Source organism: Chrysemys picta, chromosome 5, assembly GCF_011386835.1.
Source record: "Chrysemys picta bellii isolate R12L10 chromosome 5, ASM1138683v2, whole genome shotgun sequence".
Lineage (NCBI taxonomy): Eukaryota > Metazoa > Chordata > Testudines > Emydidae > Chrysemys > Chrysemys picta.
Window position 1 is genome coordinate 59,880,721 of NC_088795.1, and position 24,394 is coordinate 59,905,114.

The window sequence follows — 24,394 nt, forward strand, 5'->3', positions numbered from 1 at the left end:
CAATAGAAGTTGCAGCTACCTTCAGGCTAGTAGCTTTTATTGCAGTAAGCATGGAACTGCTGTGTCAACATCAGGACTGTTAGCTACCAGGAATTGTCTGCACTTCCCTGTTCCCTCCTCATCTGAGCATGCAACTTGTAGCACCCTAGTATTCTCCAGGGATGAAGGGAGAAATGGAAACTTTGACCATCCTCAGCTCTCTCTATGCTACCAGCACAACTCTTCTGACCGCTTTGTTTCCTATAGCTTCCTGGAGGGAAGTATCCCACTTCCACTCAGCCCTCTGCCCCTTTGGCTCCCTAACCCACTCCACATTGTGGTTTCAGAGTAGCAGCCGTGTTAGTCTCTAAGGTGCCACAAGTACTCCTGTTCTTCTCTTTCCACATTGTGGGGCACACGCTCAAACCCTCAGAAGAGGGGACACTCCATTGACAAAAATTAAAGAAATAAGTTCAGCTTCTTTTCCTGCACAGCGCAGAGCAGCCCCACAGCTCCCGGAGCCATGCCACACCAATGAACTTACATGGTATGGTATGGAGATGTCCTCACGATTGCACAAGAGCTGTGGTAGAGGGACCACTGGCCAGTTCTGCTATCAGAAATCCTGCTTCTGTAAGGAGCAGCTCTCTATACACTGGAGGTTCAAGTTCAGAGCAGTGAGAACAGCTTGCATAAAACAACTGTCTACTCTACATAGTTATTTTCTTAAATACATAGGACTTGATTCTGATCTCAGTGTAGAAGCAACTCCTCTGAAGTCAACGGATTTGCACCAGCGTAATGAGAGGAGAATCTGACCTTTAGTGCTGGTGAGGAAATTTATTACCAGAAGTGGTCTACAATCTCACCAAAAAAAGATGTTAACACACTGGGCCTGATTTATTTACACTAGTTTTAGACAAGTGCAAAGCCACTGATTTTAATTGAGTTAGTTCTCAATTAGAGTGGGGTTAGTGACAACAGAATGAGGTCCACTCATCTACAAATCTTACTAAATTCAGGATGGAGTCAAGAGAAGAACTTGGGAGGGAGAGGAGAAGCAGGACTTTATTTTCTCCTGTCACGTTGAAGAGTCATAGATGTAGGTCACAGTGCTCAGCATCTCATCAGTTACTTAATACTCTGATAACATGTTTAACTGATCCCCAGAGTACTACCAGACAAAAAGACAACTGTTTGAGGAACTGGAAGGTATCAGCATTGGGACTGATGTGCATTGTTAAGGTGAAGTCTTAGATTCGCTGAGTCCACATGACCATCAAGGTGATGGGTGGCAGGAAATGTACAATGACAAATATATTAACTAATAGTTATCCAGATGGAATTCTGGTTAGAAGAAAGGGGGTTGACTCAGGGCCCTGATCCTCCAATCAGATTTGCATGTGCAAACCCTTGTACCTGTGCAGAACGCTAATGAATTCAGAGGGTCTCCAGGTAGGTGTAATGGTCTGCCTATGATTGCAGCCCTGGTGAGTAACCCCCACTGGGTACCCAAAGATTTCCACAGACGCATCAAAATTTCCATTCACAAGTCTAACCTTTGCCCACAGTTATCTCCATACATCCCCCACTGAAATAAGTGGGGTTGTTCTGGTGGAACTCAGGGCAAAATTTGGCTGATTAGGGATCTGATTTTGCACTTTTTATTCCAGCAGAACTCTTAAGTTAGGGTATATCTACACTGCAGCTAGGAGTGTGCCTCCCAGCCCAGGCATACAGACTCACATAGCTTTGCTGGAGTAGCATGGTAAAAATAGCAGTGTGGATGTTGCAGCATGGGCAGTGGCACAGGCTAGACACCCCATTCCAAGCCTGCCTGACTGCCTAGGTCTGAGCTCGGATGTCTAGCCCAAGCCACCACCATGTCACAGGATGGTCCATAGCTAGTGTTCAGAGTAGCAGCTGTGTTAGTCTGTATCCGCAAGAAGAACAGGAGTACTTGTGGCATCTTAGAGACTAACAAATTTATTTGAGCATAAGCTTTCATGGGCTACAGCCCACTTCTTCGGATGCATAGCTAGTGTGTGTCTGTCTATTCAGGCTGGGAGGCATGCTCCCAGCTGCAGCACAGACATACTCTTATTGACCTCAAAGGGAGTTTTACCAGATTGAAGTGTGCATGGGCAGGTGGCTCTTAGGGTGGCTGCTCTCTTGAAGCTCGTTATATGTACATTTATAGATTCACAGAGTTTAAGACCATTAGATGACCGCCTGTATATCACAGGTCCTTAAATTTCACTCAGTTACCCCTGCACAAAGCCCAAAAACTTGTGTTTGACTGAAGCATAACTTGAGTTGTTTGGCTAACATGTATTTTCCAGAAAGGTATCCAGTCTTGATTTGAAGACATCAGGAGATGGAGAATTTACCAGTTGCCCTGGGAGTGTGTTCCAGTGGTGGATCCCCCTAACTGTTACAAATTTGTGCCTAATTCCTAATGTTAATTTGTCTGGCTTTAACTTCTAGACATTGGTTCTTGTTATGCTTTTCTCTGTTAAATTAGAGAGTCCTTTTTCTCCTGTGAAGGTACTTATGCACTGTAATCAAGTCACCTCTTAGTCTACTTTTTCAAAACAGATTGAGCTCTTTAAGTCAATCGAGCCCTTGAATAATTTTTGTGGTTCTTCTCTGCACCCTTTCCAGTTTTTCAACATTCTTTTTAAAATGTGCACACCAGACCTGTAAGCAGTATTCCAGTATTGGCCTCATAGATGCCATAAACATCGGTACAATCACCTCTCTTACTCACTACTCCCATTTATACATCCAAAGATCACATTACCCTTTTGGTCACACCATCACTCTGGAAGCTCATCTTGAATTGTTTGTCCACTATGACCCCTAAATCTTTCTCAGAGTCACTGCTTTCCAAATTACAGTCCCCCATTCTGTAGGTATGGCCTGCATGCCTTGCTCCTCGATGTGTAACTTTGTATTTGGCTCTAATTGAACATTCTGTCTGAATAAACACAGGTTTCCAAGCAATATGTGTGACACTGAATATAATAAAGTATGCTGGACCGAAATAAATGGTAATGGGAGTTCTGTCTGAGTAAGGACTATAAACAAAGACAGAAATCTGTAGGGTTGGGCCCTCAAACACACTGCAAACTCAGACTTTTTTTTAAGATGCAGATTTACACCATTTTATCTGTCCTTACATATAAAGGAATTTCTACTCATATGGATAACATAAAATAGCTGCTAAAGCTAATCATTTGCATATTTTAACATTTAAACTCATTCTTCAAAAGCATATAATCTTTCAGAACAGCAGGAATGCTATGGTGTAACAAAACACACATTTGTAGTGGTTTAAAAAAGATTTATGTTGGTACTGGGAACAAATACTGGTTATCATAATCTGGCAGGTGAGATAATTTCCCACAGTCCCCAAATTCCCCATATTAATTTCTAGTGAATACAATCATCTCTGCTAAGGAAAGCAGAACTGATCAGCTGAAGGTTCCCATCCCATCAAATGCTGATGAACTCCAGCAATAAACCTCGGGTGACTGCAGCAGATGTTGCTGTTTATTTGTTTTATTTATTTTACTAATACACAGCTGCCAGGTCTGACAAATGAAAGACACTGAGTTCCATCAGGATTATCATCTCCAATTACCACATTTTAAGGGATGGAGTCTCTAAAAAATGATGGATTTAAAAAAACACAAAGGTGTTTAATATAAGACTTTAAAAAACAACTGACCTGTTGTAGACATTATCAAGACAATAGCATCTGACAACCTACATTGGTAATATATTGTTCTAGATAATGGTTATATAAATCTGATTTTAATTTGTACGAGACAGTTTTGTACAGTTCATGCTGTAAAGATAGGCCATATTTCTTGAATAGAGACTGGATTATAAAATGAAATTTTGTAAATGCTGAATGCAAACTGTTTAGGGCACTAATTAGATATTCTATTCTTTTGCTAGAGATGGGTAGATTGAAATAATAAATAAGTAAATTTCCCTTCTATCAAATAATATACTACAGAAATTCATTTGCAGGACAAGACTCACACACAGGATAGAAGAGGGAAAGCATATCAAAACAACTAGCAGATTGATCTGAAAGGCAGAACATCCTGAGTTTCAATACTGACTCTACTATGGATTCTCTGTTTTGCCTTTCACAGGTCAGTAAGGGCTAGATATTCAAAGGTATTTAGGTGCCTAATGATGCAGATAGGTACCTAGTGAGATTTACAAAAGCAACTAAGCAGAGTAGGCACCTAACTCTCATTGATTTCATACTTTACTTCAGTGGGAGTTAGGCGCCTAACTTGTTTGGCACCTAGTGCTATTTTCTAAAGCACCTATCTTCATAATTAGGCCCCAAACCTGTAATAAGCTTTGCATGGGCAAATCCCATTATAGTGTATTGAAAACTGTACTAAAGATGTAAGCTACGACTTTAAATATCAGTGGGTTTTCCAGGTACTGTTTGCAGGCTAAGGAGCTCTGTAGGGAAACATGTGTTTGGGGTCTAGCAGCAGTCATTCTGCCAAGAGCCAGACTAGAGCATAGTGGCTACCATAAGGAGCAGCCTGCTTTGTCTCTCTCTGTTTTTGGTTCTTGTGTGGTCTTGTGTGTTACAGTTCTAGATTTTAGTGTTACTTTGCAGCCTTCCTGAAATAATATGTTATGTTGTTATCTAACTTCTCTGTTGGTATGCCATGAACATGAAACCCATACCTCTGTTTGGAAGGGAAGAAGTTGGCTCTTTTATCACATACAAAAGACAATGTGAAAGTTGTCTTCCATTTTGTTTTTACTTTAGAAAAAAAAGGAATACATTGATTTAGCTGGAAGACATGTTGGAGGTCTTGTGTATTGCATTTTCTCAATCTTTAACTGAAGAGTTGAAGTGATTAACCTTTAACAAAGGCAGCTTTTTCTCTCCAAGTGCTTATCTGAGTTAGATAGTGTATTAGCAAAAGCAGAAAAAAGCAACACGTTTTAACTAGTTTAAATAAAAATAATTTCTTCTTTCAGTCAACTTGGCTTTACTTGCATACTATATAGTACCTTTTGATGTCATAATCCTACCAATTGGCCACTTGTCCATAGAGTCAATAAGAAAAACAGGGTGGATAAGATATAATGTAGAAAATCAAGAAGAAAAACAAATTTGTTTTTGAGGGGAAAAAATAGTTTTCCTTATACATCATAAAGAAGCAAAACAAAACAAAACAAAAAAAGTGCAAACCATCATTCTCATCCTCCACAAGTCACCTTTATCCTCAGTGTCTTATTTTCTCCATAATAGATAATACCTACTGACATCACAAGATTTGTGACGATAGTAAAGAGTCGCTTTCTTCTAGTACTAAACAAGTAACATTATTAGAATAAGGAAAACACTATTAGCCCAAAAGCTACTCTGTCTCTCTGTAGAGCTTCTGCCTAGAACCTACCCCAGTCCCCTCGTTCTCACATCCTTTAAAGAAACAGAATTAATACACTAACAGAGAGGTGTTTTGAGGATTGATTAATAATTTTTGTACTGTGCTTTTAGAGTGCTATAATAGTGGCATTTATTCTTAAATAAGCACCATCTTTTGTTGTCAGTTGATCCCCTTTTGTCTATCCCTCTTTTCAGATATACTGCCAGACAGTAGCTCTCATAGTTGTTTGACAGTCCTGGCGAGAATTCTGTTTGCTCCTCAGGTGCAACAACATCCGGGGGGTTTTCTTCAGCAATAATCCAGGCGCAAAATTGTTTTAGTTCAGGAAAATTCAAGAATTTCTTAACCCTGGTCTACACTTAAAATAGTTAAAATCAAACCCTTAACCAACATCGCTATGATGGCAAAAGTCCTAGTGTAGGTATACCTATAACAGCTAATTTCAAATCCTGTCATAGATGGCCTGAGATCACCCTTCTATTACTACCTTCTTTGTACACTTGATGGGCTTGCTACTAGGAAGCTTGTATGTTTCATTCATTGTTGTGACACACCTGCCAGTTACATTAAACAAGGTGTCCCTTCTGGCTGTCAGTGCTTGGGAAGCTGGTCCATTAAGAGCACAAAGTGGGAGTTCTTCTGAAGCCAGGCCAAAGTGCAAGAGCTCAGATGGAGCAGCAGATTATTGCTGAAGTAGATGGATGTTATCAGCTGTACATGTTGTACAACTATCAGTGAGCAACTCCTCCCCTGACGAACTGACGTAGTGTCTCATTGTAACGAGCCTGGAGTAAACCTTTGTCTTTTCTATGGAGGCATGTATTAAAGTTGGCATTTAACACGAATACTTCTTGGTTCTCTCATGGTTTCCATACTGACAGACTTGCCAATATTTTGTTTTTGAAATCAGAGACAATTCAGCGATAAATCTAGTTTGTCAAAGAGGATTTCATAGAGGGCTGGGATAAGGAACTTGGACATGTATCACATGTGCATGCTGGAGGGCATGGAGTAGGAGCTCAGGCATGTATCCATTTAAATAAAATGCCAACTATAACTAAGAAAGGAAAGTGACACTACCAATCAAATTTACATTAAAACCATATTCTATATAGTTCTTAGACAAAACTCCCACTGGCCCTTAGAGCAATTTGTAATTTGAAGAGAAGGACTGAGTCCATAGAGAGGGTTTTTGTTATTTTCTCCATGGGAAAAGTATTTAAAAGCATCCCTTTAGTGTATTCTTAAGGCAAACAACTTACTATTAAGCATGTATATGAGTCAGAGAAAAATCTTCCCTGGCAGGAATGGTTTAGAAGTACCCAACAAGGGGACAAAAAATCCACCAGAGGCATGAGTATCTCCTACCCTCAAAGTGAACACTGATATAGCCCACAGAGGGTTTTTGTTTTTAAGGCAAAGAACGATCATGTGTCCACTTCCTCTCACACACAATTTGAAGGATTTAAAAAATAAGGGTGGGCCTCAACTATGTGTCTATTCAAAACTTGCAGAGGAAAGGAAAAGATAAAGTATCTGTAGAGGAGAAAGGGAAGCCTCCTACCCCGTGCAAAGGTCATACAGTATGTGCTCTAGAAACATGTCCTACTGTGGTGGCTGATGTCCACACTACCCTCCTTCCGTCAGTGGTGCACATCCTCACCAGGAGCGCTTCCACCAACTGAAGAAGGGCAGTGTGAGGGGCTGAAAGTCAGGGCTCTCAGCTCTATGCAGCTCCCCAACGGAAGCCCAGCTGCCCCTAGGGACTTCTTGGCTCCCTAAGCAGAGAGTTGGGGTCAGCCGAGCTCTAGCTGCCCAGCTTTCACAGCTCCAGCAGGCAGCCCTCAAATTGACAAGATAGCCAACAGCCAATATAAGTAACTCAGTGTCTGCATAGACACTGCATTGCCCTAACTACACCGACATAAGCCCTACGCCTCCCCTGGAGATGGAGTTATTATGTCAGTGTAAAAGGGCATTTACATCGGCGGGGCAAGGTTGTAGTGTGTCCACTGACATAATTAGGTTGACGTAAGCTGCTGTACATGGACCTAACTGTGTAGCGTAGATCAGGCCTGAGTTAGGAACTCCCAACCAATTGGGGGGTTTGTGCCCTGTTTTGTTAACAGTCTGCCCTGAGGTTGGTACTCACACTCTTGCACCACTGTTGAGAGCATCATCACAACTATTATGAACTGTTGTGTAAATGACAGTGAGTTCAGCTAGGAAGTCTAAGACCTCCTAGTGGGTAAAAGTCCATCAATATGCATAAAGTCTTTTCCAAAATAGAATGTATACTCACATGTTAGCACTCTTTTGAAAATTGCTAAAGTTTTAGAGCTATTGAAACTCTATATTTACAAATTAAACTAACCTGTGAGGTAATTGTTCAACATGCTAATGAACAGTTCTCACACCTGAGCCTTAGCTGGTAGATTCTTGAGTTAGAGAGGGAGAGGACCACAGGAAGACATCCAGCTGAGCTACGTCACTGTTCAGGAGAACACCAGCTGGAGTGTTTGGCAGTCTTAGTGTTTGGAGAGAGGAAAGCAAGCTTTCTAAAATGCAAGATTTTAAATTTTGCTAAATCATTGGTTCATAACTAAAAGGTCTGGCCTAGTGAACTATACTTCGGCACAATATTTAGTCTAACTGTTCCTGAATTTTTATTGTTTACCTTTATGATGCTTACGTGGACTACAGCCCACTGATTCTCTCACTGCTTTTCTCTAATAAATCTGTTTCTAATTATCTGAGACAACCTAATTTTGAAATTGGTGATAGTTAAGTTAGACCATACTCACAGTCAGGCACCCTGGGAGAAAAAGGACCTAATTCTGAGCTGGAGCTTGGTGCAACAGGAGATAACAAGTTGGCAGTATGCCACCTCTGCAGCCCCCCTCGATTCAGAGGCTAGTTGGGAACATATCTAGTGTAATACAGAACAGCCCTTAGACTGCTCTAATTTACACTTAACTGCCCACAGCCTCAAAGGGTCATCCAGGCAGCCAAGAATATCTGGAGTGAAGAGGAACTCTGGCCATGCCCCTTATACTGGGAGTCACACACTGTCTACCCTACAAACTTTTGCCTACGCAAGTTATGTTGGCATAAAGCCACTGCAGTTAATATATTGCTTGTGCACATGCATACTTGGCTCCTTGCATCAGCACTGTGCATACACACCAGGACCGCTTGTTTTGATGCACAGTGCATAGGAATCCTAGTGTACAACTCACCCCATCCAGGATGCTGTCTTTTGGGAAGTTTTGGCAATGCGTGGTGGAGCAGAAATTTGTCACACGGGGTGACTGGCACTGCAGGGTCAAGTTCCCATCACACAACTTTCTCCACCCTATAATGCCATCTCTAGCTCATAATTTTCATGCCTACAAACCAACATGGGACTTGTTGCTGTCCGCCATGTCTAACAGAAGCTCTGCACTATCGTTATGAGCTTTGCAAGCACAGGACGCCCGATCCTCTGGTATTTGCAGAGCTGCAAGTAGAGCCGCCGGGAATATGGCAATTTCCTGGAGGGCAGACTGCTGTGGGACATAGAGAGAACCAATTCAAGATTGTTGGCGTTCACAGCTGTGAACGGTGGAGCGCTGCTTCTTGACCCAAGAAACAAGAACTGACTGTTGGGATCACATCATACTGCAGGGTTGGAATGACGAGCAATAGCTACAGAACTTTCAGATGCACAAGGCCACATTCCTGGATCTGCCACACTCGCCCCAGCCTCCAGCCCAGGAACACCAGAATGAGACCTGCACTGACAGTGGCAAAGAGAGTGGCAATCACATTGTGGAAGCTTGCAACACCAGATTGCTACCAGTTAGTTGGAAATCATTTTGGAGTTGGAAAATCCACCATACAGGCCATTGTCATGGAAGTGTGCAGGGCCATTAATAGCCTCCTACTACGCAGGCCTGTGACACTCAGCAATGTGCAGGGTATAATAGATGGATTTCCAGCAACATGGTACTCAAACTGCAGTGGAGCGATAGCTGGCATACATATTCCTATTTTTGCACCATACCACCTTGCCCCAGAGTACATCAACAGAAAGCGCTAGTTTTCTAGTTATGCAAGCACTGATGGATCACTGGGGATGCTTCACCGATATCAATGTTAGATGGTCAGGAAAGGTACATGACACTCATGTCTTTAAGAACAAAGGACTGTTTAGAAAGCTACAAGCAAGGAGTTTCTTTTCGGACTAGCAGATTACCATTAGCGGTGTTGAAATGCCAGTACTGCTCCTGGGGGACCCAGACTATTACTTACTCCCTGAAGCCATACATCAGCCACCCTGACAGCATCAAAGAAAGATTCAACTACCGGCTCAGCAGCTGCAGAATGACAGTTGAATGTGCTATTGATAGATTGAATGGGTGCTGGTGTTCCTTACTCACAAGATTGGATCTCAGTGAGAAAAATATCCCAATAATTAGAGGTGCCTGTTGTGTCCTGCATAATATCTGTGAAGAAAAGGGGGGAAAGTTGCTACTGGGGTGGAGGTGGAGCAGCTGTCTGCTGAGTTTAAACAGCCAGCCACAAGAGCTATCAGAAGAGCTCAAAGCAGAGCTTTAAGTGAGGCAGCTCAGGGCAGCTTTGAAAAAGGACTTTAACAGTGATCCACAGTAATGCATCATGATGTACTGTTCTCTACCTGGCCCTGAAGCTTGGGGGCTGTTAGGAAGTGTGTGGTACTTGGTGTGCATTTATGAATATAACACTGTCACTGCACCAGTGGCGTAGCCAGGTTCTAAGAGCAGGGGGAGCAAACATTAAAAAGGCGCCCCACTTGGCTCCTCCTCTGGCCACGCCGTGCCCCCCCCCCCCCCCCGGCTGGCTCCTCCAGCCACACTGCGGCCATGCCGCGCCCCCCCCTCGCTCCTCCGGCCGCGCCGCCCCCCCCATGGCTGTAGAGGGAGGCTGGCAGAGGACAGGGAGCTTGAGGGGAGGTGGAGGGGAGGGATATAAAGTGAGGGTGGCAGAGGACGGGGGTACGAGGGGAGGTGAAGGGGAGGGAAAGGCAGGGGCACGGGGTACATGGGAGGGGTACACGGGGTATGGAGCTTGGGGAGGGGTTACCACGGATGAGAGTGGGCTGGGGTCCCTGGGGCTCTCTGTGCAGAGGGGGCTGGAGCTGCCCCCGGGCCCGGGAGAGCCTGGGAGTCCGCTGCCTGCCCTTCCGCTGCTTCTTTCGGGGCCCCGGCTGCTAGGCCCGTCCCAGGCAGCAGCAGAGAGCAAACCCCGCTGTCACTGCCTCGGAGGGGCTCACCGCGTGCAGCACCAGCCCAGGCTCAGCGCTGGCGCTACCCCTTGGGGGATGGGGGCAGAAGGCAGCGAGCCCCACCAGGTGCGGTCCAAGCAAGCTGCAGCCCAGCTCGCCCGCTCAGCCCGGGGGTGCTGCCCTGCCCAGGGCTGCTGGCGAAGCCTGGCTATGGGTGGGTCGCACTGACAGGCCGCGGGGGGAGGGGTGAAGCACTCTCCCCTCCTCGGGGGAGTTTTATTCCAGCGAGCCGAGGGCGGCGCCAAGGCTCCTGCTGGGAGTGACCGGCCACGGGTCCGCCCGGTGTGGCTGCCGCGAGGAGGCGGGGGGGAGACCCTCCCTGCCCTGGGGGTGCCCCGGGACCTGGTCAGTGCAGGAGGCAGGGTGGGCACCAAGCCGCCCTCACAGCGGGCTGTGCCTGGAGCTTGCCATGAGCAGCGCAGAGCCGCAGCATCCGCTCCTCTACCATGCACGGGCTCTGCCGCTGCCTCTACTTTGCGGCCGCGCTGGCGGGGCTCTCCTGGGCCAGCAGGAACTGCCCGGACCTGATCCTTGACAGCTGCCTCTGCACCGCGGAGTGCTCCAAGGGGCCCGGCCGCCAAACCATCTGTATCAAAGTTATATGGCGCTGCTTTTAGAAAATGTGCTGAGGGGAAGCAGCTGCTTCCCCTGCACCCCACTAGCTACGCTACTGCACTGCACCTATTACTTTTGTGGGGCTTGCTGTACACTTATAATTATAAAAGCAGCAAAGAGTCCTGTGGCACCTTATAGACGAACAGAAGTATTGCAGCATGAGCTTTCATGAGTGAATACCCACTTCTTCGGATGCATGTATTCACCCACGAAAGCTCATGCTTCAATACGTCTGTTAGTCTATAAGGTGCCATAGGACCCTTTGCTGCTTTTACAGATCCAGACTAACACGGCTACCCCTTTGATACTTATAATTATTACACCGTGTTTGTCACTGATCCTATTAGTTGTGTCATATCGTACAATAACAAGTAAGTGGATGCTTTCACTTCCACCAGGCATCCTGCAGAATATGTTGGGAACTAATAAAGGTGAATTATTTTCCAAACAATACTGTTTTATTGAGTAATGAAAACACTTCAAGAAAATTTGTGCAAGTTAAAAGCAAACACATTAAAACCTTAATAAATGTATGGAACAGAGCTTGAAGAACGAACCTTCATGTCCATTTTAGCTACACATACAGCTACCATGGCTCTCATAGGTGAAGCTGTAGTTGTCCTTAATATCTCTTAGTTTGGACTGGTAGGGGTAGGAACATGACTCCTGATATTCTGTGGAATGTTGCGCAGCGGTTTTGGGGGGTAGGGGATGGAGTGTGCTATAGAGGAATTTTCCATGTACTGGAGTTCACAAAAGGGAGGTGAGTCCAGGATTATTGAACCTGTATGTCCACAGGAGTCTGCAGCATCTGTGTTTGCTGCCGAAGAAATCCCATTATATCCTGGTGCATCTCCCTCTCTGACATCTGGGCCTTTCTCCCTACAGTCTGCAATATTAATTCTCCAGGTCCTCTGTTCAGGGTCTGATACAGCACTGGCTTGCAGGATCTTGCTGAACATGTCATCCTGAATCTCTTATTTCTCGGGCATTCCACGGGTGTGGAGGGGGAACCCCTCATGACCTCAACGGCAGCAGCTACAGATAAAACACACAGTTACCATTGTCAGTATAGTCACAACAAAAAATGAAAGTCAAGATTCACAGCTCCCTTCCTCCCCTAAAATTTTAAACAGGACATTGACACTTGTGCTTGTGCACGGTGCGACTCACAGCAACATCCACAGTGAGTATGCCTGGCCAGGGGCAAGGGAAATGAGGAGAGAAATGCTCAGTTGCATGAAACCATGAGTATAAGGCAATGGCACTGAATATTGGCACCATTTTCAACCGATGGTGGTGATTTTAACTGATATCTCACTTCTGAGGATAACAAAGGCACACAGGGCACAGCTGCTGCTGGTGTCCTGAAGTTGCCATGGCCCATATGCCACTAGCTTGTTTTCTGCAATAGTACCTGCCAAAGATATCGCTTAGTGGACTGGGAAAGTCTCCTATCATAGAGGAAGAAATAAGTCTGCCATCCCTAAAAACCTTTCAGAAAGGATTGCAGAGTACTTCCATGAAAGTTTCATTGAGATCATCCCTGTGTACATAAACAAACTAGTCTATATCCCCTTCCCCACCACCCCACCCCAAACTGTACAGGGGAATGAAAAGCAGATGACTCTACCTTTCTTTGTTGTACCTCTTGTAGTATGAGTAGATTAATGAAAAGTCAATAGCTGTGTCCCGCTAAGTTGGGGATACCATCACTTTAATGGGAAATAAACTTACCCAAGATTCCTTCCCCTGCTTCGGGTTTGCCCATGCTCGACTGACTGGACTGTGGTGGAGTCTCAAATAGGTCCCTGCTCACCCCATAGTTGGATCCCCTGGTCACATCCCCCATCCTCTCCTCTTCCTCCTCCACCTCCTTCTCGCTGTGCGAAGTGGTGGTGGGATCTCCGCCAAGTATGGCATGCATCTTTTTGTGAAAGTGCCAGGTCTGCAGCTTGGCACTGGATCGACTGTTGGCTTCCCTGGCTTTCTGATATGCCTGCTGCTGTTCCTTCACTTTCATGCGGCACTGCTGCTGATCCCTGATTCCTTCTCCTGCATCCACCGTTCAATTTAATCGTAGATGTCCATGTTTCTGTGGGTGATCCAAGGTTGTGCCTGCACAGCCTCTTCTCTCCACAGGCCCAAGCATGTAGCTGGCATAGTGAGTCGGGCAGTTGCATGCAACACTGAAAAGCTGCTAGGTGTGCTTACCAAAATGGACAATCACTAAAAGGCATTTCAAAAACGTGCAGGGCTTAAGGGGGAGGTAAGGAGAGCTTCCAGTCTCCATGACCCTTGGGCAGTGGAGTTCACAACTGTGACCAAAGCAGTCGGTGTTGGGTATTGTGGAACAGCTGCTGGAGGACTATTAGGGTCGACATAGGTAATGCAGTGTCTACATTCGTGCTGTGTCAACCTCAATACATCAACCATGGCTCAACGGTTCTGTAATGGGGTTGGCGTAATGGGGAGCTCACATCGGTGGAAGACATGTTTCAGTGTAGACACATGCACAACTAGGTTGACGCAAGGCAGCTTATGTAGGCCTACCTTTGTATTGTAGACCAGGCTTAAGTCATTCAGGGATTCCATCTACTGTGCAGGAATGATAAGAAAAATGCTTACAGGGATGGGAGAAGCAAGTGGAAGAATTGGGATATCAGCATCCTTAGTTGAGAGGGTATGCCCACTGTTTCAAAGGTTCACAGCCTGGGGGTTTTGTTGGATCCCTAGCTATTCTTGATTACTCAGATGGCAGCTGTTCCTAAGAGCACATTTTATCATTTGCACTTAGGAAGAGGTTGTGTCTTCCCCCCACCCCCCTTGGATTATTGTAATGGGGCTATACCTTAAAACATCTGGAAATGGCAGCTAGTACAGAAATCACAGGCCTGTTTATGAAGTGATGTTTCACACAAAATATTACACCTGTGCATTGTGACATGCCCTAGCTGACAGTTCATTTTGGGATATAGTTGAAGTTACCTGTTCTATCCTGTGATGACCTAAATGGTCTGGCCTATTTGAGAGTCTCTTTTTGGATAATAGCAGGACATTTGCAAGTATTCAATGTACTTGAACTAATACCCATTCCAAGTCTAAAAAGGAGACAGCAGCAGGATATTCTTAGTGAGGAGTTTTGATCTCTGGAATTTGCTTCCTTCCTTGTTTCAATTGAGCCTATATTTGGTGAACCTTCAAGGCACACTCCCAGTCTTTTTCAGGTGAGGCGGTCTGACTGGGGTAGATATGGAAGTGGCAGAGAAAATTTGCTTGAAGGGAATTTTTTATACATTGCAGGTGTATATGTTCTGTGGAGGTCTGGGATTTTAGGGCAATTGTTTTATTTAGGGCTGGGGAAGGTTTTTGGAGTGAGAGCCTTTTAACTATCTTTTTGACATGACTGATTTAATATATGTGGTTTTAAAATATTTTGTAAGGATCTAGAAGTTACTGATAGGTGCAATAAATCTAAATGAATAAATTAATCTTTCATTGTATAGATTTTTTAGGAAAGATACTTCCCATATACGTGGAATTTACTGAATTTATTATTTTTATTTAATTACATAGCACTTTTATTTGAATGAGTTTTTACCTTAATCTTCTCTTCCTATTTTGATCTATGGTAAAGCCATATTCACAAGTCTGGGATCACTATCCTGATGTTCTAATTCATACAGCTGAAGCCATATTTTTTTAAAAGGAAAAATAAGAACATATATATATATATATATAAAGCCACAGTTGTCAGCAAAATTAATGCAATATCAAGGTCAATATTTGGTTTTCATTCACTCAGAAGAATCAGAGAAAGATAGGCTCTGAACTTGAAATTGAAGCAGCATCCTTCTAGCTCCAGAAACTCTTTCAGTGGCAACTTCCCCTGTGCGTTTCAATGATCCTATGCAATTAGTAAACACCTGGAGCAGGTACGGCAGCCGCCCATTTTTTTTATGATAGGGTGGCACGCTTGCACGAGGACAGCCTGAAGGGGGCGCATCAGCAGCAGGTGGGGACGCTGTGGTAGGACAACTTCCATTGCAGCCCCGGCTCCAGCTCCTCCTCCCGCTGTTGGGAGTCTGGGGCTCGCGGTGAGTCACACACTCGGCCCCGACTTCCCAGTTACACAAACTTTATTGCTGTTCCCAAGTTGCTGTGGGGGCTGTTGAAAGGCTCCGAGCTCCCCCTGAGTTGGAGGTGCCAGCCCAGGGGTAACAAAGCCCCGGGGGCTGCAGGGGACGGCGCCCACCCCTCCCCCCCGGCGCCGGAGGATTATTGCTCAACAACCAGGAGGGATTTACCTGCTGTTCTTGGGAGCTGCCTCCTCCTGCTCCTCCCGCGGCGCCAGCTGAGCCAGAGGCGGCCGCCTGCATCTCCCCTTCTTCCTGCAGCTGCCGAGCCGGGGCCGCTCCCGGAATTACTCCGGCTCCAGTCACAGCGGAGAGGGGGGCCCAGCCAGGTAGGCGCTTTACGCGCTCGTTTGGCGAGCGGCGCCCACGTGTGTGTCTGTTCTCCGGGGGCTCCCCGCGCCCGATACGGGCCCCGTGCACAGTGCGGCGGGGAGGGCCAGGTGCTGTGAGGGGGCGATGCGCGGGGACGGAGTTGCCCCGAGGAGCGTGGTGGTGGGTTTGGAGGGGATGGGTTCCGGGGCAGGGCGCAGGCCGAGGTCCCCCGCCGCCTGCGAGCTGGGCAGGGAGGCGGCGCTGCGCTCTAATCCGCCCGCGCGGAAATAGGATGCGCAACTCCTAAGCCAAAGCGCGGGCCCGCTCCCCCCTTGCGCGCAAGGGGCCCCCAGCGCTGCCGTGGGGCTCGCGAGCTAGTCACCTGCGCCCTTGGCTGTTGGGGCGGCGTGTGCAACGCGCTGCAGTTGGCAACAGGGAGGGAGGGCAGGCTGGGTGCTGCTTTGACCTTGGGTGTGGCAACAGGAGCGATGCCTCAGCCCAGCCCCTTCCCTGCCGAACAAAACCGGCTTCCTTCAGTCAGCGAACTCAGTCCGCCCCCGTTTGGGGTGCACGATGCCGCGGGCAGGGACGGAGCCGGGGCTGGTAAAACATGAGGATGCTTTTCTACCGCCTTTTGTTCCTTCGAGCTCGGTACTAATAATTGTCCCACTTTCCAATCGATTGGACCGACTCTCTAGCTTCCCCCAGGAAGGGCTATGCTATTGACTCTATCTCATTAGGAAGTTAGATCTCCTCTACGAATAGCAACCGGCGGATTGCTGAAATTATATAGGTCATTGGAAATAATTCCCTCTTAAGCGCCTTTATCTTTTTGGTTGAAGGGAAGAAAGGTTTCCCTCTTCTAATGCCACCCCCCTGCTTCAGCAGTGTAACTTGCACAGCCTTAGCCACAAACTTCTCTGATAGAAGAGACACTGCGTACTGACTATTCTCCTGCAAAACACCTAGTACTGGAGAAAAGAAAATACTAATTTATTTCAAAGATTACTTTTACCCTATAAATGTAATTCATACATCTGGAGCATTTATACCACTATTTGTTAAATTACACAAGAGGTTATTGCATCAGTTAATCAGTTTTCTCCCTTTGGGAGCTGTTTTCTGTTTGTTTATGTTATAATACAGATTTATTATTATTATTTATTTTATTATTATTTTTGCTAAGGAAGTTCATCACATCCCATAGTAGACTGTTCCCACATTTCTTTTTGTGGTTTGCAATCCCCATCTCTTTCCAGACTGAAACATAGAGTACAATAATTTATAGAGCTAAAATGCCTGAGAATGTGGACCAGTTGATCGGTCTGTCCTGATAAGGTATTTCCTATGTTGCCCTACTTTTAAAGTGCTCAAATAAATTTGTTAGTCTCTAAGGTGCCACAAGTACTCCTGTTCTTTTTGCGGATACAGACTAACACGGCTGCTACTCTGAAAACTGTCAAAAATGTTTGACAGAATGTTAAAAATAATACTGTGTGACATTTCTTCTCTCAATCGTTGTTGCAGGTGACACCTAAGGTCCAGGCCCTGCAACATGCTCCCCAGATGTATATTGTTGTGCCCATGTGGATGCCCATTATCTTTAATGGGGCTCTGCACTGGCACAAAGATCTGCCAGCATGGAAGAGCTTCCAGGATCAATGCCCATGATTTCTATAATTTTGTGCATTTGGCAGCACTCCAGTCTTTTTCATGTTTTCCCTCTATGGTTGGTTTCCCTTATTTGCATGGATCTCTCACCTAGCAACAAAGAGAAGGAAAACACTTACTTATTTTTAAGTGTGACCATAAAATCCCCAAAACAGATAGGTAGGGCCCTACTACATTCACGGTCCATTTTGGTCAATTTCACAGTCAGGGGATTTTTAAAAATGTAAATGTCATGATTTCAGCTATTTGAATCTGAAATTTCAGGGTGTTGTAACTGTAGGGGTCCTAACCCAAGAGAGTTCTGGGGGGGTGGGGTCACAGGTTATTGGGAGGTGGGGGAGGGTTGTGGTACTGCTCCATAACTTCTGTGCAGCTGCTGGTGGCAGTTCTGCCTTCAGAGCTGGGCAGCTGGAGAGCGGGGGCAGCTGGCCAGGAGCTCAACTCTGAAGGCAGAGCCACTGCCAGCAGCAGCGCAGAAGTAAGGATGGCATGGTATGGTATTGACACGCTTACTTCTGTGCTGCTGCCTGCAGAACTGGGCCCTCAGTTAGCAGCTGCCACTCTCTGACCGTCCAGCTCTGAAGGTAGCAGCACAGAAGTAAGGGTGGCATTTGTATAGTATGGCTATCCTTACTTCTGCGCTGCTGCTGACGGGGTGCACAGCCGACAGCTGCTGCTGTCCAGCCACCCAGCTCTGAAGGCAGTGCAGAAGTAAGAATGGCAATACTGCAACCCCGCTAAAATAATGTGGTGACCCCCCTGCAATGCCCTTTTGAGTCAGGGCCCTCAATTTGAGAAACACTGGTCTCCCCCCGTGAAATCTGTATAGTATAGGGTAAAAGCACACAAAGGACCAGATTTCATGGTTTTTCATGGCCATGAATTTGGTAGGGCCCTGCAGATAGGGGAATTTGGGAGCAGATGTTTGTTCCTGAAACTACTTTGAACAGTTACAAAATACTAGATTTCTAATTTATTGTGTCCCTTTAAAAGTTTCCAAATCGTAGCCATCTTCCTCCCAGCTGAGCCAGAATGGACTTCTTCAGCAGCTGGCAGTGCTGCTCTTTACCTAGTTAGTTGCTGTTGACCAGTGCAACACCCCGATCCTGCACAGTGCTCCATTCTTTTGTGTCCACACAGCATCCATTTAACTTCAGTGATTCATGCACCCACATGGAACTGTTTGCAGGATTGGGGTCTCACTTGCTGAGGACTTGAGGATGATGCCTCTACAGTATTTCCAGCTTTTGGAGAGAGAGAAAGATATCAAAATTGTGTCTCTTACCTAGTAGTAGTATACAATATAAGTTGGGCATTTGAACGGTCCATAAATAATTGGTCAGATGACCAAACAAATAATGATTAAAATATTGTCAAATGTCAAAAATGGTCCATATATCTTAAAGAACTGATTTATTGGAACAGTAACAACAAAGAATAAGACTTTATGGTTTCCAATAGGCTTAGCCTTCTTTATACCTACTTACAAAAAACAAGTTTCTTAACTGAGTTATTTTAATTCTGAAAATGCAAAATACAATGAAATTAAGTTCTGAAAAATGGAAGTATACATGATACAATCATGACATTGTGTACATCAGGAGGTTCTTGCTGAAACGTTTGATATTTGACTGTGGTCAAATAATAGTTGATCAATTGACATTATTTGACCTCTCAATTGACCGGTTTGCCAAGCCAAAGCAATAGAACAATATTGTTAGGTCATCAGTTCAGTATTTCTGCAAATTTTGATAGTTCCGTGCTCTTTTTGGATTATAATCATGTGATGTTAATGTAATTTCTACAATAAAACTTGTAAAACAACTGGGGAAAAATTATGGGTTGGAAGGTGATAAAATTTCAGATTTAGGCTCTGATCCCTCAGTTGGATTTGTGCAGATTATTCCATTTGTCTACATAATGTCCTATAAACTTCAGTAGAGCTGTGCACAGATGCAGGGGTCTGCCTGCTTGGAACTGATTTCTGGGACTAATTCTGTAATGTGCTATGTTTTTTTGTCCATTGCTAGTTGGGCTTCCTGTATGTAGAGGTCAGAGAGAGGCTGGGGGAGAGGAAAGTGAAAGAGCCTGAAGTTTTGAAGTCTGTCTCTCAAGTACAAGTGGTTGCAAAGGAAAACTATCCCTTTGGGTATGTCTACACTATGGGATTAATCCGAATTTATATAATTTGAATTTTGGAAACAGATTGTATAAAGTCGAATGTATGCGGCACATGTAAGCACATTAATTCGGCGGTGTGCGTCCATGTACCGGGGCTAGCGTCGATTTCTGGAGCGTTGCACTGTGGGTAGTTATCCCATAGCTATCCCATAGTTCCCGCAGTCTCCCCCGCCCATTGGAATTCTGGGTTGAGATCCCAGTGCCTGATGGGGCAAAAAACATTGTTGCAGGTGGTTCTGGGTACAGCCTCACCCCTCCCTCCATGAAAGCAACGGCAGACAACCATTTTGCGCCTTTTTTCCTGGGTGAACACTGCAGACTCCATACCACGGGAAGCATGGAGCCCGCTCAGCTCAAGACAACAGTTATGAACATTGTAAACACCTCGCACGTTCTCGTGCAGTTTATGCTGAGCCAGGACCAGAAAAATTAGGAGAGGAGGAGGCGGCGACGGCAGCGCAGCGACAAGAGTGATGAGGACATGGACATGGACACAGAATTCTCTCAAACCGCGGGCCCCGGTGCTTTGGAGATCATGTTGTTAATGGGGCAGGTTCTATTCGTGGAACACCGATTCTGGGCCCGGGAAACAAGCACAGACTGTTGGGACCGCATAGTGTTGCAGGTGTGGGACGATTCCCAGTGGCTGCGAAAGTTTCGCATGCATAAGGGCACTTTCTTGGAACTTTGTGACTTGCTTTCCCCTGCCCTGAAGCACCAGAATACTAAGATGAGAGCAGCCCTCACAGTTGAGAAGTGAGTGGCGATAGCCCTGTGGAAGCTTGCAACGCCAGACAGCTACCAGGTGTCAGTCGGGAATCAATTTGGAGTGGGCAAATCTACTGTGGGGGCTGCTGCAAGTAGCCAAAGCAATCACTGAGCTGCTGCTACGAAAGGTAGTGACTCTGGGAAATGTGCAGGTCATAGTGGATGGCTTTGCTGCAGTGGGATTCCCTAACTGTGGTGGGGCGATAGATGGAACCCATATCCCTATCTTGGCACCGGAGCACCAGGGTACCCAGTACATAAACCGCAAGGGGTACTTTTCAATGGTGCTGCAAGCACTTATGGATCACAAGGGGCGTTTCACCAACATCAACGTGGGCTGGCCGGGAAGGGTTCATGATGCTCGTGTCTTCAGGAACACTTATCTGTTTAAACGGCTGCAGCAAGGGACTTACTTCCCGGACCAGAAAATAATCGTTGGGGATGTTGAAATGCCAATAGTTATTCTTGGGGACCCAGCCTACCCCTTAATGCCATGGCTCATGAAGCCATACACAGGCAGCCTGGACAGGAGTCAGGAGCTGTTCAACTACAGGCTGAGCAAGTGCAGAATGGTGGTAGAATGTGCATTTGGCCGTTTAAAAGGTTGCTGGCGATCGTTACTGACTAGCTCAGATCTCAGCCAAACCAATATCCCCATTGTTATTTCTGCTTGCTGTGTGCTCCACAATTTCTGTGAAAGTAAAGGGGAGACCTTTATGGCAGGGTGGGAGGCTGAGGCAAATCGCCTGGCTGCTGATTATGCGCAGCCAGACACCAGGGCGATTAGAAGAGCACACCAGGAAGCGCTGTGCATCAGAGAAGCTTTGAAAACCAGTTTCATGACTGGCCAGGCTACAGTGTGAAATTTCTGTTTGCTTCTCCTTCATGAAAACCCGCCCCCTTTATTGACTCATTCTCTGTAAGGAACTCACCCTCCCCCTGCGATCACAGCTTGCTTTCAAAGGAAATAAAGTCACTATCGTTTAAAAATCATTTATTCTTTATTAATTGATTATAAAAAGAGAGAGAGAACCCGGGTGGGGTTTGGGAGGAGGATCGGCGGGAAGGAAAAGGCCACTAAAAAAAGGTTTAAAAAAATGACAGCCTTTTGCTTGGGCTGTCCACTGGGGAGGAATGGGAGGGTGTACGGAGCCTCCCCCCCCCCCCCGCATTCTTACACGTCTGGGTGAAGAGGCTATGGAACATGGTGAGGGGGGGGGGGTTATACAGGGGCTGTAGTGGCACTCTGTTATCCTGCTGCCGTTCCTGAAGCTCCACCAGACGCCGGAGCATGTCTGTTTGCTCACGCAACAGCCCCAGCGTTGCACCCTGCCTCCTCTGATCTTCTTGCCACCACCTCTCATCTCGAGCGTCCCCTGTCCTCACGTTGGTCCCTCCTGTCCTCACATTCACTGGCTTCTTCCCTATACTTTGAAACCGTGTCCTTCCACTCATTCAGATGAGCTCTTTCACTGCGGGTGGATTCCATGATTTCCGCGAACATCTCATTTCGCGTCGTCTTTTTCCGACTCCTTATCTGAGAGAGCCTTTGGGACGGAGGAGGAGGCTTGAAAAATTTGCAGCTGCTGGAGGGAGGGGAAAAAAGAGAATTTATTTAAGATACATTTTGCAGAACAATGCTTATACTCTTTCACGGTGACCAACACTATTCACATTACATAGCACATGTGATTTCTGTGCAAGGTCGCATTTTGCCTCTTAATATTGAGTGCCTGTGGCTTTGCTGCTAGAGATCACAGACGCAGGTCCAGGCAACAGAATTCGGCTTGCATGCGGCCATGGTAAGCCATTATCTTTCGGCTTCTGCGCCCTCCTTTCCCACATACCAAGCAAAGCCCGTTGAGTGCTGCGGTTTTCCTTTTAACCTTCAGCAGCAGAAAACAAACTATCCCGCCCCCCCCCATCCAATTCTCTGGATGATCGCTTTATCCCTCCCCCTCCCTCCCCCCCCCCCCCCCCACCGCGTGGCTGGTATCAGGGAAGACCCCCGCTAGCCAAACGCGAAAAGCTCAGGGCCAATTCCCTCCCCCCGTCGTGACCTGTTTTAATAGGGTCGTCTGGGCTGGGGTTAGACTTGCTGGGGCCCAGGGCCAAAGCCAAAGTACCAGGGCCTCAGCCCTGAATGGTGGGGCTCCGGCTTCCACTTTAGCAGTGTTCTGTTTACAGCCCCCCTCCCTCAGCCATCCAAGGCTGAAACCCTTGGGATTTGGCTTTGGCCCGCCTGTCTGGGATGGCGGGAGTGGGGCAGGCTCAGGCTTCGGTCCCCCTTTCTGGGGTCATGTAGTAATTTTTGTTGTCAGAAGGGGGTTGCAGTGCAGTGAAGTTTGAAAACCGCTGGTCCAGAGTGGACATTCCTCAAACATTTGTTCCAGGACACACATGTTTGTAGCATATCTAGGTAAAAATACTAGTACAGATATAACCAAGAGGTGGTATATGTTTTTAATCATGTTAACTCAATTAATTTAATGCGATTGAAAAGCCCCAGTAAGATGCAGGCTTCTATCTTGGGCTACAACATAGCCAGCTGAAGTTTGTATATTGTTTGGGCATATGCAGACTTGGCTGCTTGTTTTGGCACCGTGCATGCATCAATGTGACATTGATGGAAAGTGTGGTACACCCTGCAGAGGTATCCTACTATGCCCCTCACCACAGTATGGAGCAATGCCTTTTGAGACACTTTTTTGCAGTGCTTTGTGGGATAGTAGTGAGTCACCAACAGATTTCTGAAAAGTAGGGGTTAAGTTCCCAACATGCTACTTTTCACATCCCATAATATTCTCCCAATCCCATAAACATGATGCCTTTTTTTTTTTTTTTTTTTTAAACACCCCACTGTCCTGTGGGGGTCATTTCGGTGTCCGCCATCTCTGTGACAGAAGTATGGAGATTGCCGAGCCTAAGCACAATTCTCTTGTGCATTGCTAATACAAGGATGTACCATTCTCCATTATTTGCACATCCTGAGGGTGTACTGCTACAATTCGGATTGTGATGCAGATGATGCAGAGATGGGTGATGCTGATGGTCCTAGTGAAAAACAATGCCAGGTTGCTCCTGGCATTCATGAAGCAGCTCCTCACAGTGCAGTACCATTTTAGGGCCTGAGAAATGAGCGCTGATTGGTTGTGGGATCACATCGTAATGCAGGTTTGGGATGACTAGCATTGGCTGCAGAACTTTTGGATGCAAAAGGCCACATTCCTGGATTTGTGTGCCAAGTTTGCCCCAGTCCTCCAGAGCAGGGACACCAAAATGAGTGTCGTTGACCGTGGAAAAGCAAGTTGGGATCACGCTCTGGAAACTTGTAACACCAAATTCCTATTGGTCAGTGGGCAATCATTTTGAAGTTGGAAAATCCACCGTGGGGGCGATTGTCATCAGCAGTTAACAAAATTAGGATACAAACAAACACATACAAACTGAAGATGAACCACAGTTTACAATCCCAAATTGAAATAGAAGTAAACCGTAAACATGTATGTCCATGTTTGTAAACAGTAGCTCAGTGCAGTCCATTGTAGCTATATACATGCACACCAATCTGTGATTTTATAGGTTAGTATATGTCACTTTTTGCCCCTTAGTATGGAGTGCTAGGGGTAAGAATGTATATCGTGGTGCCACGTGTAATATATGTGTGTGGGGGGGGGGGAAGCAGGTGTAGAAGGCAGTAAACTTGGAGTTCTCCTAGGACTGCAAAGGCTGCTGAGTCTAGGTTCTTTGGATCTGTAGGTCAATCATGGTCTGAAACACTTGGGTTTCTTGCTTGAGCAAGCCCATTATGCCCAAAGAGAGAAAAAGGATTCCCACCTTGTGCCAAAGATATGAAAGGGGGTGGAACAGAACAAAGAGGGTTGCCAGTCATGAGAAAACCCCTAGTTTACCACCTGAGCTGGAACTAACAAGAACTGCACCAGGGGAAAGGATTTGGCTCAGACTAAGAAGTCTAGTCTATGAAA

At 46.0% G+C, this 24,394-nt stretch overlaps 1 protein-coding gene and 1 long non-coding RNA gene across 9 annotated transcripts in view; one reads left to right on the forward strand and one right to left on the reverse strand.

Moving 5' to 3' along the window:
- Window positions 1–11,779: 11,779 nt before the first annotated feature.
- LOC135983946 (uncharacterized) lies at window positions 11,780–15,784 on the reverse strand. The gene is made up of 2 exons (XR_010601812.1): window positions 15,648–15,784; window positions 11,780–12,378 (listed from the first exon to the last, which is right to left on the reverse strand). It is a non-coding gene; the product is annotated as an uncharacterized LOC135983946 (long non-coding RNA).
- The window catches only part of FHIP1A (FHF complex subunit HOOK interacting protein 1A), a 135,529-nt gene continuing 126,378 nt past the window's right edge, over window positions 15,244–24,394 (forward strand). For 5 of the 8 annotated variants that reach the window (XM_065597813.1, XM_065597817.1, XM_065597812.1 and 2 more), the window contains exon 1: window positions 15,668–15,805. The gene's annotated coding sequence lies outside the window, so the exon portion shown is untranslated. Of the gene's footprint in view, window positions 15,438–15,662; window positions 15,806–24,394 lie in introns of those variants that run through there. The other 3 variants (XM_065597815.1, XM_065597816.1, XM_005307360.4) reach the window with 2 other exon arrangements.